This window comes from Cupressus sempervirens, chromosome 4 (assembly GCF_028749045.1).
Source record: "Cupressus sempervirens isolate cs-2001-9-10 chromosome 4, ASM2874904v1, whole genome shotgun sequence".
Classification (NCBI taxonomy): Eukaryota; Viridiplantae; Streptophyta; class Pinopsida; order Cupressales; family Cupressaceae; genus Cupressus; species Cupressus sempervirens.
Genome location: NC_143121.1, coordinates 578,079,456 through 578,095,205, shown reverse-complemented (window position 1 = coordinate 578,095,205; position 15,750 = coordinate 578,079,456).

Genomic DNA, 15,750 nt, shown 5'->3' with positions numbered 1-15,750 from the left:
AGCCAACAACCATAAGAAAAAGTTACACATGGGCTAGGAAAAGTTGTTCCAAAACTTCTTCCACCAGTTCACTTCAACTAGACCATGTAAGTTCTAGAAAAGAATAGCATAGCCTTGAGCCACTGTAAATTTAGCTTTTGGACGAGGACTCCAAGCCAAGTTGTCCCTCCCATTGAGAGAGCTGCAAAACCTATCCTCCAAAACTCTAGAGAGAAGGACTTGATCCTCATTAGAGCCACCCATTGACCACTCCTAAGAATCCTTCCAGCAATTCATCTCAACCTGCCCCAGGCACTTAACAGTCTTAAAATGCTCCACCTTAAGCCAACCTGCATCAGTGAAAGTTTGGGAAAGGGGGACAAGCTAGGATAACTAGAGAGAATGGGAGGATGGCCATCCCATGAGTCTTGCCAGAAAAAAGTATTTGAGCCCCTGTTACAAATCCAGAAGAGCCCCTCCTTAACTAGTTGGGCTCCCTTCTTAAGAGTATCCCAAATACAGGAGCCTTTACCCACTAAAGGAAGACGTGGCACCTCAGAGCAATCCGCACCAGGAAAGTACTTATGGGAAAGAATCTTAGCCCAGTCTTGATCTTGATTGTTACACCATCGCCAGTATAATTTGGCAGCCAAGGCCATGACAACAAGAGCCATCAAGTGAAGCCCAAGGCCACCCGCATGTTTTGGCTTACACACATACTCCCACCTGACCAGGCTCCACTTCAAGGATAGAAGGCTACCAGACCAAAGGAATTTTTGAGATAAGGCATAAAATTCTCTCACAAAAATAGAGGGGGGAACTTGAACACAACACTTATAAATGGGAAGAGACTGCACCACAATCTTTAGCAGCACCACTCTCCTAACAGAAGATAACCATCTGTAGGTTCAATGACTAACCTTACTCTTGAATTTATCCAAAATCACCTGCCAATAAACCATTTGTTGAGCACCTAAGACCAATGGAACCCCAAGATACATCAAAGGAAGAGAACCAATTTGGAACCTAAGAATTCTGGCAATCCTATTCTGAATAAGCTGAGGAGTATTAAAGAAATAAATAGAAGACTTGTCGTCATTAATTCTCTGTCCTTAGGCTTTCAGATAGATATCCAAAGCTTTCCTAATATTCACTGCCTCATTGATTCTAGACATGCCCATCAATCTAGTATCATCCACAAACTAAAGATGAGAATACGAAGGAAGGTTCTTATTCCAACTCCAACCTTGGATAAAACCCTACCGCACCTGAGCTTTTAAAAATCTGCCAAGACCTTCTACCATGATAATGAACAAGTAGGGAGAAAGGGGGTCACCTTGCCAAAGTCCCTGAGAGGCCCAAATAGATCTGAAGGCTCTCCATTAATGAGAACTGAGTAGGAGGTGGATGTCACACAGCTAAGAACCCATTCAACCCACTCCACAGTAAACCCAAAAGTTAAAAGAGTTCTCTGTAAGAACTCCCAACTCACTCAGTCATAAGCCTTGGCCATGTCCAATTTAATGAACATAGCTTTCTCCTTAGAATTAGCCATAGAGTGGACCGCCTCCATTACTATCACAATTCCATCCAAAAAAATTCTTCCATCCACAAAGCCACCCTGTTCAACAGAGATCAAAAAACCAAGGAATGGCTTGAGCCTCTCAGCAATCAATTTGGTGACGATCTTGTAGACAACATTGCATAATGCTATAGGCCTAAATTGATCCATCTGATTAGCCCCTTCCTTCTTAGGTATGAGAGCCAAGAAGGTAGAATTTAAAGACTTCAGCATCTGTTTATTCCTGTATGATTCCTGGACCACGTCTAGGAGATCATACTTTATTATCTCCTAGAATTCTTGGAAAAACTCAATCAAAAACCTATTTGAACCAGGGGTTCTTCATATTAAACAAAATTTTCTCCACTTTTGGAAGCAAGATAGGTCTTAAGAGGGCGGCATTCATCTCTGCAGAGACTAGGTGAGGGTAATAATCCAATATATCACTCTCCTCAGGCCCAGCACAAGGATCCTCCCTAGAAAAGAGATCAGAGAAGTAATTGACTGCTTCCCTAGAAATATCTTCACAAGAAAAAAATTGAATTCCATCCTCTAAGACAAGAGAGGAGATAGAGTTCCCATGCCTTCGTGCCTTGACAGAGTTGTGGAAAAAGGCAGTGTTCCTATCCCCTTCCTGAAGCCAGTCAAAATGGGATTTCTGCTTCCAAAAAATCTCCTCCCAAAGCTCCCATTCTTCCAACTCCTTAAGAGCTAGGGACTCGGCTTTGCTCATCTCAGAATTCAACCCTTGGTCCCAAATTTAATGAGTAATCTTATCTAACTTGGTTTGAGCAGTAGTCTTTTGGACATGTAGATACCCAAAGCACTGTTTATTCCATCTCTTAAGACTATATTTCACATGTTGAAGCCTCTTACTGAAAGTATACATGGCCATAGCATGATCTATCATCCCCTCATACCACCAATCCACCATAAGACCAGGTAAAAACAAGTCTTTGCGCCACATCAGCTAGAATTTGAAAGAGGGATTCTCGGTGACTCTGTATGAAGTGATGGAAAGCTTAACGGGCCAATGATCCTATCCCTTCCAGTCAAGAATTTCAAAACTGGTGATCCACCTATTGTCCATCCAATAATAGGAAACCAAAAATCTGTCAAGCCTTTCCAAGATAGCCTCACCACCACATCTTTGATTATTCCAAGTAAAGATACCATTAAATGGCTTCACATCAATGAGAAGCAATGAGCCAATCATATCTCTAAGCAGATTTGAGGATTGGTCCAGCCTAGCTAACCCTCCTCTTTTTTCCTCCAGGCTAATAATTGCATTAAAATGTCCTACCATAATCCATGGGAGATAAGGTTCCAGGGATCTAATGAATCTAATATGGGTCCATAACTGGGATTTACCTGGAAAGTCTGTAGGAGCATAAATATTGGATAAGAAGCATCTTTTTCCATTCTCAAAGCTAGTGGCAACCAAAGAAATTGAAGACCGACTGGAGACCCACCATAATGGGGAGACTTTCCTTGGGTCCCATAAGCATGCCATCCCTCCTGAACTATTCATGGCACCTACCCCCTGCCAAGAGCCTTGGGGCCAGATATACATAGTACAATTAGCCAATCCATCCAATGAAAGTTTAGTTCCCTAAATGAAGACCATATCAGGAGACTGGGACTCAATTAATCTGCAAACAGCCTTTTGTCTAGAGATGTTGTTCAACCCTCTTACATTCCATGATAGCACAATTATTTATGGGGTTGAGAAAAATGAGAATAAATCAGTTTCACAGACCCAGACTCAACCAAATTTTTTCCCATTATCTTCACTTTCTCCTGATCAGTCTTCCTACCACTTTATACTGGTTCGTCTAAAGGCCCCTTCTTGAAGGGTTTCTACTGAATGCCTAAAACAATAGGAGCCTTATTACTTTTTGTAGAGTCTGATGTCCCCTTAGACCTATAGGAGTCAGTGGCCACCAAGACTAGTCCCTGCAAATCCTGTGATCCACGAAGATCCCTGATATCCTGAACGAGAGGGGGGAAATCAATATCCAATTGCTTGGCTTGTAGGTCCCCTGTAACTAGAAACTAATCCTCTCTTTGCATATCTCCTTCTTGATTCTCTTGCTGACCTTTGGCCTCAAAAGAGAGCTCGATCAGGATGCCTTCCTCTTGGACCATATCTCCAAGAGCCTCAAACCTGTTAAATGTGCCATCAATCCGCCTGTCTATCCAAGTTCTCTTCTTACCTTTGCCCTTATTTTGAGATTTAACCTGAGTAAACTCCTCACTATCAACGGGTCCATTAGATACCATGGCCTTTCCCTTATCCTATCTAGGGGGACCAAGAGCATCCAAAGAAGGGTTCTTATACCTGGGGCATTTGCGAAGAAGATTCCCATATTCATGACAAATTCTGCATCTAAATGGTAGGGTCTCATAATCCAACTGTTCAATCCAAGACATAGAACCCAAATATATCTCCATAGAATCTGGCAATGGATTATTTAAATCAACTTCTACACAAATATGAGCAAAAGAATTACCTTTTGATCTTGAGTCTGTGTAGCCAATCCCACAGGTTTTCCAAGAAGCATAGAGATTGAGTGAAGAATATCTTCCTTCTAGAATTCCAAAGAAAGTCTCGGCAAGTGAACCCACACTAGGACCCGAGAGGGGATTTCCTCGGCAAAGCTAAAGCCCATGTGCCAAGGATTGATGAATAGCCCCATCTGGTTAAAGAAATAAGGGCCACCTTCAAAGGCCTTATTCCTATTTGACATGCATGAGAAGATGACCATAAAGTAATTGTTAGCCACTAACAAAATCTCCATATCTCCCTCTAGGTTCCACACACGACGAGCCCAAGAATCCAACATAGGCAGTGAAAGGCAAAGGCCCAAAAAATTGCAAATAGGAGCATGATTGCTCTAGTACTCGACATCCTCCAAAATTTGTTTAGGTATAATAACCAAGATTGGTTGGACCTCGACTTTCTACAAACATCCATTAGTTTTTTGTAATCGAAACTTCCCATTTGAGGAGGGTTCTCCTTTCCGTGATTGGGATTTACCCTTCAAAGTCAGACTACCAGCATGCACCCCTGAAGCCGGCTCACCCATCTCCAACTCTCCACTAGAAGGCAAGGGAGAGACGACTTTGAAATCCCCCATTCACCCCGAACCTCAATTTAGCAAAGGAAGAGGGAAAGACGGGGCAAAAGCCCCTCAACCCCTCACCACCACCGACCCTCCCCACAGACGCGGCTAAGGTCAAAGAAGCTGCAAGCGCTCACTCATGGCCAGAAAAAAGAAAAAAAGAAAAAATTTAGTGCAGAAACATGTGCCCAAACTGTAGCACGCAACAACCCCCGCACCGAATGAAATGCACCTTAGGGACTAGGGAAGAACGCAGGTTGGGCCTGTGTGCCCTAGCACAACAAACACATGCCATTTTCCTTCATCACAGTCTCTCCATCAAATATATTAATGTTATTATTATAACTATAACCAATTATTTATTTTAGGGACACACCTTTTTTATCAATTTTAATTCTATTAGATATTATAATATAATTATATTATTATTATAACTCATTTGGAAAATACTAGCCACTAGTGGCATTTGTTTCTTATTGTATTTGTCGGAGGCACATACTATTGCAATCACTTGTGCATAACGAGTGATTAATTTTCCCTACTTCAACCAATGAAATGTAAGTATTTTTATGCTTAATTTAATCCTTTGATTTTTTCTATTGTTTATATATCAAATCTTAATTTCTAAAACAATGAAAAATATTTTACTTTAGTTTGATTGGCTCATATTATTCGAATCTCATAGGAGTGGATTTCCAGGAACCAATACCCTATATTAAAAATGAAATATATATAAAATATGAAACACATAAGACATATCAAACTCATAAAACTTATTGAAATTTTTTTTTTTCTATAAAAGTTACTTACTATAAATTCAAAAATATTTTTATGTTACAAAAAAATATAGTTTGAATGATAATTATTTTTAATCTTAATAATTTAAACATAATAAGTGAATTCTAACATTACACTTATATGATAAAAAATTTCATTATAATTTTTTTAAATTATTATTCTTCAAATATTTAAATATATATGAAAGTAATTTTTTTAATCTTAAAAAAATATTGATTAAATTAACATTAACTCACAATTTTCTAACTATTAAATTTTTAATCTTAAACTATTACAACTTCTGGCAAATACAAGCCACTATGTGACACGTGTTGAAGTAGGGTACAAAAAAATTGATTCAACAAACATGAGACTTCAAAACATTAATGAACAAACCATAACTACCAAAAGTTTGTTTTGTTAATTATAAGAAATATTCCTCCTCCACCTTTATTAACCTAACTACTAAATTTTCATAAATCTTAGTAATTAAAATTGTATCTTAATTTTTCATATTTTGTTTACCAAAACTATTTCTCCTTTATAATCCTAGCTACCAAAACTTTATATCGTATTTATTGTGCTAATTCCAAAAACTTTATTTCTTTAATCACAACATTTATATATCACAATTACCAACATAATAAATTGGATCTAAGTAGAAAATAATTTAAAGATATAAAAAAAAAATTACATAACATATTATACTTACAATTTGAAATGAAAAAGTCATGTAATCATTAATACCTTCAACGTGGTTATCATCTAATGTGAAAGCAATAACATAAAAAAAATCAAATATATTAAAAAGAAAATTAATAATTAAAAGATTTGAGTACATATTATTTTTCATGAAACAAAAGTAAAAATATATAAATTGAGACTGTGAATTCAATATTATGTTTAATTAGATGCGAATTGCAAATTGAGACTACAAGCGATTGCAAATTAATCAGATTCTAGAAAAAACTCAATATGCGAGCAATTACAAATTAATCAGACTGTGAATGCAAAGTTTTTAGACGGTTATATGAGCAAAATTTGAACCTTTGGTTGAAATTGCGAATGCGAATGAAAAACTAGGGTTTTTTTGTGTGACGCTTTTTGATCAAATCTGCTCCTTTTGATCTGCTTGTGATTTTTAATCAGCCAAGGGCTTTGTCAAGGTGGCAACCTCCAGTAATGGAAACCTCTAGCAATGCCAATGCTAATGGTGGCAGATAGTGCAACTCTTCCATGTAGCTCCTTGATCCAGGCATATCCCTCTCTACATCCAACATTAAAGACTTTAAAATGTCTGAGGTGAGTAATAATGGCAAGACCGTCGAGAAAGTACCAGGAAACATTTTTGATGGTGGTTAAATTTGCTCCAGGTAATGGCATTAGTAACCCAGTTTCCCATAGCAATGATCGACCTAGGTCCTTTTCTGAGGCTTTGGGTCGATCATCAGTCATTAACGATAGGGCAAGGTTTGAGTTTGCAAGCGTAGGTAACAATAATGCCTCTCAATCTGATAAGACTCCTTCAGCTTCTCTATCTCCTTTTGCCATTTTTCTTAATCCTGAAATGTTATAAGAAATTGTTAAGGAAAAAGATAGATTAAGAGATACTGCAATTTTTTTCTCAGTTGTTGAAATTGATAAATGTCCACCAAGGAAATTTATGGATGACTGGTTCCATCATTACTAGAATAACAAACTTGGGTTGCATATTTCATCCTGTAGGCAAATACAAAAGGGTTTATATGTGATTTTCTTTGTGAATCATGATGTTCAAATAGAGGTTCTTAAAAAAAAAATATTGGAATGTGGATTCAACATCTTTTAGGGCTATTTCTTGGTCGCCAGAGGCCATCCATGAGGAGGTTCTTGTACTTTTGGCTCCAAGATGGATACTGGTCAAAAACATTCCCCCTTTTTTGTCATATTTGCTTGAGCCTATTGGTAATATTATTTAAATGGATGAAATTGTGAGACTCATCCCGCATATGGACGCTAGGATTCTTATCTCTCTCTTTCCTAGTAAGGACCTTCCTACTGATATTTCCACTAACATCCTTAACGATGCTTACATATGTCCTATAGAGATTTTGAGGGGGTTGAATGCCTATTTTCTCTGCCACAAAGAAGGCCACCTCTGTAAGGATTGTTTGGTCATTAGGAAAAATCCTAATCCCTCCAATGATTCGACTAATAATATGGTTAATCCTCCCATCACCAATAATCCTCCCCTTAAGAATTCTTTCTTTCATACAACCCCTGTTTCTTCTTCATCCCCATCACCTCCCACCAAAACCCCTAACCCCACTAATTTTTTGACTAATGTTGTTCCTAACATTGTTTGGCCTGAGAATGTTTCAACTAAAATTGTGCCTAACCCTCTCTCTGTTATTACTATTTGGCATGAGAATGTTTTGTGTGATACCACTCCTACATCTAGAGGTCTTCAGATGCTCCCTAGTCTTGATTTGGCTATTGATCTTAATACAGATGATGGTTTTACTGTTGTTCAGGATAAGAAAAAAAGAAAAAAGGGAAATAATATCTCTATGCCTAAAACTTTTTGCCCCAACACTAGTAATAATCAACATGTTAAATTGTTAACTGGTCCTTCTTTAACTAACATGAATACTATTAGTCAGAATATTGTTATCAATTGTAAGCCCCAAACCAGTGAGTCCTCTCAAAAATTCCCCCAAAAAATTTTCCAAGATATTGGGGAGGATTATGAATTTGAAATTATTCCTGCTGCCCTCATTCCCCCAAAGTCTAATAATGGTTAGTGTATGGATGTGGATTCTCTAGCGAAAATTGAAGACGATGTTAACACCAACTCTCTTGCTGCCAAGCGAAGAGGAAGACCACCTAGTTCAAAAAATAAGCCATCTGTGCCTAAACCAGGGGAGTCCTCAAATAAATTTTTGGCCCTAGCTAATCAAGAGGCTAATGCGTGCTCCACCTCTAATATTTTGTCTCAATGAATTGCCTATCTTGGAATGTGAGGGGTTTAGAGTCCCCTAATAGAAAATTTTTTATCAAGCGATTGTTAAATTCTCTGCATTCTATAGACTTCTTTATGATGCAAAAAGTTAAGTCTGTGGGATTCACTTTGGATTCCAATCTCAATTTTATTTGGAAAGATGCTATTAAGTTTTGCACTAACCATGAGAGAGGTAGAGGAGGAATTTCCCTGCTTATTAGTAATAAATGGGAAAAACATATTACTAATAATGGATGTTCTCCTTGTTAGAGAGCTGTGTGGGTTACTTTACAGTATGATGACAAGACCTTCAAGGTTTGTGCTATTTATGCTTCAAATGACCCTAAGGAAAGAATTGAGCTCTAGAAATGGCTTATAGACCTCCCAAGTATGCCTTGGCTTTTCAGTGGAGATTTCAACATGATTGAATCTCAGGATGACAAGTCAGGGGGCATTCCCTTTCATTGGAAGGATAATGAAAAATTCTATTGGAATAGATTTTAAAATTCTAACTATCTTTCTTATCCTATTGCTAGCAACATGAAAAGCAACCCTGGATTATGGCATACTAGTGCAACTTTCAGCAAGGCAATGCTAGGATTTATTCCAGGTTTGACAGGTTTTATGCCAATAAGTATTTTTCTCTTTTCCTCCTGATGTCTCTGGAAATATTGTTTGGGTTATGGCCACCACTTTGTCTAATCATCACCCTATTTTGACTAAGGTTAATTTTAATAGTAGTCCCCTTCAACACAAGTCAAGAAGCAGTAAATTCATCTTAAACACTAGTCTCCTCATGGATGAGGATGTTCTTATTGATGTGCAGATTATTGAAGGTATCAATAAAATTAACCTTCAGCATATGTCCCATCTTGATAGATGGAAAACTAACCTTTCTTCATGGAGGATTTTTCTTCAAACCATTAGTCAAAAAAAGGCTAAGGATTACAGGTTTGTTGAAAAATATTTATCTTCTAAATTGTAAATAGTGGAGAACAACATCCAAAGAGATTCCTCCAATATGGATCTTCTCTCCCGGTTTATGGCTACCAAAGATGCTCTTAGAAAGCATCAACAAGTTAGGATTTGTGGAGCTAGGATCAGATCTAAAGCCCACTGGCTCCAACATGGGGATAGGGGCTCAAAATTTTTCTTCAATCTTCTTAAACATAAACATATTAAAGAGTCCATCGATAGACTCTCAATTGATAATCAAGACATTTCAGACCCTGAGATTATTATTCAAGATTTTTTTTATTATTACAAGACTCTTTTAACTTTAGAGGACTCCTCTGAGGTTGAGTCTTTAAGAAATAAATGCAAAATTCTTATTCCTAAAAAGTTGGACTCAGATGATATTGATGTGCTTGCTAAAGATATCTCTATTGAGGAGATTGAGGGAGCTATCAAGGCTCTCAATAATGATAAGGCCCTGGGCCCTAATGGTTTTCTTGTTGAGTTCTATAAATCCAATATCAATTGGATATGTAAGGATCTCCATGACTTATACTCTGAAGCTTTGTCTATTGGCTCCTTGGGATAGGATGTTAATAGAGGGATCATTACGCTCCTCCCCAAGGATGGAGATAAGACCCTCATTAGGAATTAGAGGCCAATTACCCTTCTTAATGTGTCATATAAGATTTTGGCTAAAATTATGGCTCTTAGGTTAGTCAATATTCTTCCTAAATTCATTAAATCTACCCAAAATGGTTTCATCAAGGGTAGATATATTCTTGAGAATCTCATAACTAGTTGGGAAGCCATGGAGTGGTCTAAATGCTCACACCAAAACTCTGCCATGCTTCTTTTGGATTTTGAGAAGGCTTATGATAGGGTTAAATGGAGGTTTATTCTTATGATGTTAGAGGCCTTCATTTTCCCTCCCTCCTTTTGTAATACTATGCAGGTGGTTCTTAGCAATGCTTCTACTTAGGTTGAAGTTAACGGTGTTCTCTCTGCTCCTTTTTCTCTAGGGAGATCCATTAGACAAGGATGCCCTCTGGCACCATCTCTTTTTTTGATTGCTTTGAAGGCTCCTTTCTATATTCTCAAAGATAATTCTTTATCTCCTGATGTCAGAGGTATCTATTTGCCTAATGATGAAGAGCTCATCAATTGCCAGTTTTTGGATGATATCGCATTGTTCTTTGAGCTTTTAGAAAGTAATTTTAAGGCTTTGCAATATAAACTCAATTTTTTTTGTTCTATATTTGGGGCTAAAATATCTCAAGCTAAATTAGTTTGTTTGGGGTGGGATGTGCAGTCCCCGGATTGGTTTTCTCAATATAATTTTCAATGGGGAGGCCCCAGTAAGATCACTAGATATCTTGGTATCCCTTTCTCGGTGGAACCTTACCTCAAAGACATGTGGTCATGGGTTAAAGAGAAGATTGATAAGAAGCTTAACAAATGGCATAATAGGGTGTTATCTCTAGCAAGTAGAATTCAGGTTTGCCAGAAGATGTTGTCCTCTTACACCATTAACTATTCCTCTGCCTGGTTTTTTAACAATTATCAAATTGCTGAAATTCAAAAGTCCATCAGACAATTTCTTTGGTCTGATGGCAAGGGTAATAATAAAATTCATTCTGTTAAGTGGACTTGGTGCCACACTGACAAGGCCCTTGGGGGACTTGGGCTGAAGGACTTAAGAATTCAAGGTATTGCCCTATCTGCCAAATGGATTTTTCAATCCATGGAGGGTGACTGTCCTTGGAAAGTGTTGGTTAGAAACAACATTGAGAGGGGTGTGCCTAAGAAAGCCAAATCTTGGACTAATCTCCCCTTTTGCAAACTCATTATTGGTAACTTTTCTGTTATGATCCAATTTTCAGATCTATTTGGAAGGCTTGGGACCATGTTAGGAAATTTTATCACTAACAAGGGTTTTCATTGTAATAATCAACTCCATGGTCAAAGATCCATTTGGTGGAATCTTCACCTAAATGGTAAACCTTTGGCCCTTACCCAAGGGTGTTCTGCCAGACTGTGGGCTAAGAAAGGTATTAAATAGTTCATAGATCTCTTTGAGAAAAATCAAATCACTCCTTGGGATCAGCTTAAAAATAAATATGATATCCTTGATTCCATAAAAGAACTTATAACATGATTGTGCAAGCTATTAATGACCTTCCCACTATATGCCATGTTGATTCTCAAAGGCACTTGAAATGTAACTGGCCTAGTGGAGTTGTCACAAATCTGCTTAAGGCCAAGAATATATACAGAATCCTTGATTGTAATATAGATATTATTGATCATGTCAATGTTGTTTGGTACTCTTCTTATGATGCTAATGTTTGGAAAAAATACTTTGATATCTTGTGGAAGAATTCTGTTGAGCCTAAAATTAGATGCTTCAGATGATTAGTCATGTTGGACAAGCTGCCTATTAAGAGAGATTTATCTAATTCTGATATTTGTAATTTATGCAGAGTTCCTAAAAATGGTAGACATATTCTTTTAGATTGTACTTTTGCTAAAGAAATATGGAGAATGTTTTGCATTGTTTATCCTATTGATGTTAATATTCTTGATATTATCACTGGTCATATTAATGGTCTTCCTAAAGATACCAATTTATTTTGGAATATATTGTCATCTAACATTCTCTGGAAAATCTAGAAGTGCAGGAACAAGGAAAGGTACCAAGGTAAGCTGAGGGATCTTATTGAGTTTTTTTGAATACTCACTTATTTTAAAATTTTTTTGTAGGTGCAAGCTACTATGTTGATCGAGTGGGACAAGATGACAAGGTTCCTTCATGATGGGCATGCTACTTTTTTCTACTATGAGTTGAAGCATGGATACCAATGGCATAGAACCCTGGATGATCTGCAAGCTTTTGAGCAAGCTTGCATTAGGCTGAACAGAGAAATTAGTAAGAAAGTGAATGCTAGAAAAGAATATTTATTCAAGCTTATGCAAATTCAAGAACATAAAAGTGTCATTTGGATGGTAGGTCCCTTAGGTTTGACTGCTTAGGTGGTCAATTACTATGATGTTCTTAGTTAGATAGTCCTTCTTCTCCTCTTTTTGTTATGTTGTACAGTTGAGTATGTTCTTCCTTAGTGATGCTTGGCCTCCGTGTTGATTTTCGTGGTGGTACTTTGGTTGCTTTGTATTTTCTAAAACTCTTATATCTAATAGAAAATATATATAAAGAAATTCATTTTCTTTAATATCAAAAATAATTTTACAAATGTTTATTCTAGAATAATAAAGAAATTAAAGAATAAATAGATATAAAAAAGACACTAAAATAGGATTGGAGACCCAAAATATTATAAAAAGCTTCACTTTCTACTAAAACAAACTTAAATCCTTTTAAATTCTTTGTACATTAAAAAAAATAGTCACACTTCTACTTTCTTCTATTTTTACAATTATGCAATGTTATATCAAAGATTGCTCACTTTCTTCTGAAATTGTTTAATATTTTAATTTAAACATGAAAAAATATTTAAAATTGATCTTGGAGCCTAAAAATGAATATATATTCAATAACTCATTTATAAGGAATATATTACAAATATTAATAGGGGTGGATTTCTAAATAACTATTAATTTATTATTCAAATATAATGAATGTCTAACTATCACAATATTATGATTAGAATTTATTTATTGATTATGAGAAATCATTCTTGAAATATATAATCAAGCATTTCACAAGTAGGCTCATTGTAATCACATCAAACTCTATAACACACCAAGAATCAAGCTCTATAACGAGCCTAACAAGCCCATTGTTATTAATTATATTGAAGTGAGTTACAAATGTATTTTTTTAATATCTAACATTAATGCTTATTATTGCACAACAAGGTGTGCACATACTATCATTGGGAGCTACTTTGAGTCTAATAAGGTAATCAATATTCTCTAAAGCTTATACAAGTGATAAAAAAATTAGGGTCTTGGACTATGTGAATAAATTATTATTGAGATCAACACTCTTTACTAAAGCATATAAATAGGTGATAAAAAACTAGGATCTTAGACTATTCTTGAGTCTTTTATGATGGAGAGTGATTTGGATAATATTATAAAATATTTTATGTTAACAAGCTTTGAACTTAGAAAACTATCTTGGTGCAGGAGCACCTAGGTAGGGCTCATGGTAGACCTAGGGTCCCTATGTTGTTTTGGCTTCTAGTGGTCCTAGAAACACCACTAGAATAATAAGGTGACTAGCCTAGTCCTAGTGGGAGATGTGTTTGAATAGGAAGCCTTAATAGGTCCTTAATGGCCTCAGTTACAAGAATGTCCACAAAAGGTCAAATAGGGTGTTTTGTAATTTTGGTTGTAAATTGGCTAAGAAAGGGACTTGAGGGCATTTTCCAATGTTTTAAGACCTTATATAGGCATTTGGTGAGGTTTGGTGGACTTTTGATCAAGTTTGGATAGCAAATCCAAAAAGATGTAAAAGTTGTCAATATTGTCATTGACAACATTAACAACATTTCTTGCAAAAGTGTGATTCTAGGAAATGGGTTTCATAACTATCTGAAACCATTGGTTTTAATCCTTGGACAACCATTTAAGGTTGTTCTTGACCTGATCAAAGGGTTGGCATAATTTTTGAAGAGTATGTACGGACTTGACAGTAGAAAATGTAGTCCCAATTTGAGTTTTTCTAAGCATTTGATATTTTAATGGATTGAATAAAGTTTTGTAGCCATTCGATGTGTTATGGTAATGCATTTCAGAATTATATGTGGTGTTAGATTGAGATTTAGTATTATTTTAGTTAGTTTGGTAAATTCTTTTGTGTTATATCAATTTGTTGTTCTGAACTAGGCAACTGATAAAGATGGGGTCATAGGTCCTCTTCCCACCATGGTATCTACATGGGATTTTTGGATTAGGGAGGTGACTCCATGTACATATTTTATAGTGAAGTATGGACCCTAGAAAGCAAGAAAGGCATTTTTGAGGTGATTCCCTAGGCGAGCCAAAGTTGCATGGCTAGGGATCATAGTGAATTGTAGAGGTGTTAAGGTGGGTTGAAGGCATTGATAGCTTCAATCAAAGCTTGTAGAATGGTAGATACGTGAGTGTTGAAGTCTCAAATTCAATGGGAGGTATTGGTGGAAGTTCTTTGGATGGGAAAATGGAGATCTTGTTAAACATGCTTGAAAAGCTTTAAAACCCTAATTTTAGGCACATTTGTAGGTTGTACTATATGGACAACTTAGGAGTCAAAGAACTTGGAAATCCTTTAGGTCTCTAAAAAGGGTGTCTGGATATCATTTTAGTTTTCCCCCTTGTTAAGGACTTTTTCAAGCTATTGGGGTTTTTCACCAAAAGTAGGCCTAATTGCTTATAGCCTTATTTGGGAATAAATTGTGGGGTTTCTTGGGACTCAATTAGGAACCCAATGCAGAATTTGGTGGTAGGTTTTGAAAATGACCCTAATAGCCTCCTAGAACCCTATAACCCTTAGTGAAGTGACCACTAGTCATGTTGGGCAGATTGTGGAATTGGTGAAGAATGAGTAAGAAGGACTAACACAAGCCTAGGAGTGGAATGTGGAGATGTTGTTCTATCTAATTGGTGTTCACTAGTTGAAGGGAGTATGATCTCATACATAAAATCCTAAGGATATTAGGGTTAGTGAAGAACACTATTAGACTAGAAGCATGGTCTACAGCAACCCTAGGGAAAGATAGGGTAGGAGCAAGACTAGTGCTATGCCAGAGTGGTATCAGAGCAATTTAAGGATTTTGGAATATAGTATATGTTTGCAACTACTAGGGAATTGATAGGTGAGTCAAGTATGGTGACAAATATAGAGATAAAAAAAGGGTTTTATGAGAAAAAGGAGAAGAATAGACTCCTTGAAGGAGCCTTAGATGAAATGAAGATAAGGTTAGATACAATTGTTGATGCAACTAAGGAAAAGGAAGAAGAGAGCAATGCTAGGGACAATGAGATAGCAGAGGAAGATATTTTCTCTGAATCAGACCTTACCTTAAATGAAGAACCTTTCTTTAAGGTCATAAAATCCATAGGAGGGAAGGCATTGGAAGGTGTTCCATTATTTAGTGGGAAAATGGATATTGATGCAATAGTGGATTGATAGATGGAATGGAGAAACACTTCGAATGTGAAGGAGTGATAGAAGTACAAAAGTTTAAGGTAGCTAAGTCAAGACTTAGAGGGTCAGCATTAACATGTTGGAAATGTGTTCAAAATGATAGGATTGGGATGGGTAAGTGGCCCATAGCCAATTTGAATGCCATGGTGACTAAGTTGAAGGAGAATTTCCTACCAGAGGACTATGAGATTCAAATTCATAAGAGGAGACAAGAACTAAAGGA